Genomic DNA, 2,969 nt, shown 5'->3' with positions numbered 1-2,969 from the left:
CTCCGCCCTACATGTCTTGCGTACAGGTGCTACTACTAACGCCCCTGCTTTTGACTTCTACGGGAATTGGTTCGAGTTGCTGCACTGGAGTCATCGGCGAGACGAGACAGCGTTGTAATCGAACGCTTCTCAACGAGATTAGCCTTGCCCTCTCCCTCTCTCCATTTTTTCTCTTCTATATTCCTTCTACCTTCTAGCTTCTTTTTTCACTGCTAGTCCGTCCATGTTTATCCGCCTACGTTCCATCGCCTAAGATTCCTTCTATATTGCTTCTATTTCTTCTATATTCCTTCTAGCTTCTTTCTATCTTCTTTTTTCATTGCTCATCCGTCCATGTTCATCCGCCTACGCTCCATCGCCTAAGATTCCTTCTATACTGCTTCTATTTCTTCTATATTCCTACTAGCTTCTTTCTATCTTCTTTTTTCATTGCTCATCCGTCCATGTTCATCCGCCTACGTTCCATTGCCTAAGATCCACCTTCGCCTAAGTTTCCTTAAGTTACTCCTTCTATACATACATAGAAGGAGTAACCACGCGAAGGTATGCATAAACAATGTTCCTATATCATCTTCCTTCCATATTCTTCCTTCTATGATCTACCTACTATATACCTACAAATACTACCACTACCACCTCACTACGTTGAAGACGAGATGAAAACGGATGCCAGCAGTTTAGACTTTGCGGACCTCTATACCCCGGTCAAATTCTAACCAGAGAACAGCTCGCGCACTTACGCGAATTTTCCGGCACAATAACGACGACGGATCGCCTTTTCACACGCTGCCGAAGAAACCTAGCTAGCTGTAGTTACTCAACCAAGTCGTTCCTCCGTTCCCCCCGCTAAAGGTCGTGCCCACGATACATCACAGCCACGTCGAGCGAAACAATAAAGCTCCCGTTCGAACACCGAAGCTCATCGCTCAAGAAGTCAAAGGAAAGGCCTCCGCGGGAGCAGAGGTGTTTGTAATCGTTTTCCCTGCGCTACATGAACCAAGCCTGCAGGCCGCATGTTGGAGGCACATCCTACAAAGGCAGCGCAAAGAGGGGGAAAAAGTCCCGCAGTAATAATGTTTTCGAGAGGACACAGCACTGTACTCCAGCACACCAAACCTTCAAGTAAGTGCGCGACCCCTAGCAGCTATAGGTGCCTTCAAACAGGTGTAAACAGGTGTAAAATACGTGTAAAAAGGTGCAACGGTTTCGCACCGGGAGTGTTCCGACGTCATCGAAGAGTTGCTTTCTTGGTACGTCAAATTAAAACTCGGGTCTGAAAGCCGAGCAATTTTCGTTCATATAGAACTAGCCTAGCCCACTGCCCAGCTTTGCTAACTTTCCGTTCCTCGCAGTAGCTGTCGAACAGGCGGGCCCAGGGTGCACATGAAAATTGAGACAGCCATGCATCAAACTCAACGCCTCTTCCCCCCACATTCCTCACCCAGTGACTCACCGTCTGTCCATGGGGGAATGTCGACCCCGACAGCTGTTTGGGAGGCGGACGTAAAAGCCGCTGAGAACTTGAAATACTGCCAAGTTAATATTTCAGAGCTGGGTATGCACATCATAGAACACTGACGATCACCAGCACTAGTCACGGGATCGGTGACGAGCGAGCAGGCAAGCGATCATTCATTCATTCCAGACGTCGAAGGCGAAAATACTGGTTACCTACGTAGACAGAGGCTAGTAAATATCGTCCAATCTAGAAGTGTAAGTCATTTTGACAAGATACTTAACAAAATATCATAAAGACATAAGAGATTTGAGAAAAGGTTGCAAGGGGATAAATCTCTTCGGTGGCTCGACAAAGTTTCAGATGCATCAAAAACCGTCGCTCGCCAGCCTTCGGGTACGAGAAACGAATGCACCGCATGGCTTTGCACGAATGTTCCATGATGCGCGTGAAGGAAAGAAAGCGTTAGAAGCAGCTGCCGGCCCTAACAGGGTTCGCCGAACCACGACTGGGTCGATGATTGGTTCGACGAACCATGATTGTAGCCGGGAAGCTGAAATTAATGCTCCCTGTACCAAGATTGACGCCAACGCGTTGTGTCGAGGTCTGTAAGAACAGGTTCTACCTGCCGAAGAGAAACGCCGCGAGATGGAGATCGGCGAGCTACGCATTCATATCTCGCCAACGACGGCCCGTGCCAGGGACACGATATAACGCCAACGTTGTCGGTGCGACTGCACAGCCACGGGTGACAATTGCCGCCGCAGGCGTTGGTTGGGAAAACAGGAAGGTTGCAAAAGAGCCTCTGCCCGCGCTCCCATCAAAATACGCGCATCGATGTGCGCCTTCGCCGAATGAGCGCGCCGCGCCGACATTCGCAAGCTGTAGTTACGCTGTGTTCTCCCAAGCTGACAATAGTAATTACTTCGCCGTATACGCTCGTGGATCCGCTATGGGGACGCGGTTTGATAAACGACGATGCGGAGAAAACTAAGCGAGAAAAACAAGTAAACAAACCCGCACAAATTATACTAGACAGAACAAACGTTGCTTGTTCGCGCTCCAGCGTCGACGTCGCCTGAATAGTTGCTTTGAGAGTTCGTTCAGAGTAACCGCGCAACACAGACGAGAGAAAGAAGTAGTAAATACTGCAATTTACTGTGGGGCATTGCCCCCCACTACGTCACGGGACAATATAAGCTAGTGTTGGGGAGGGCGAATGGAGTTAATAAGCGGGCTTACACAATGATTTTCTAGGCGCGCAACTTTCCGAGTGAGGACAAGATAGGGCATCCTAATTCCGTCTAGGGCATGCCGCATTTCACGAACAGCACCTACCCCCGCGAAAAAGGGAAGAAAGGAAAAGAAAGACAGAAAGAAACCTTCGCGATCGCGTTCCAAGCCTGTGACAGTGTGCGGCGTAGCATAGCGATGACGTTCCCACGGGTGTGAGGGGAAAGGCCGCACTGCTCCTAAAAAAAAAAAAAAAAAAGTAACTTGCCGCTCTGGGCCG

This window comes from Haemaphysalis longicornis, unplaced genomic scaffold (assembly GCF_048455015.1).
Source record: "Haemaphysalis longicornis isolate Haplotype H1 unplaced genomic scaffold, Haemaphysalis longicornis Haplotype H1 scaffold_9, whole genome shotgun sequence".
Taxonomy (NCBI): domain Eukaryota; kingdom Metazoa; phylum Arthropoda; class Arachnida; order Ixodida; family Ixodidae; genus Haemaphysalis; species Haemaphysalis longicornis.
The sequence above is the reverse complement of the archived record's forward strand: the minus strand, read 5'-3'. Positions refer to the sequence as shown.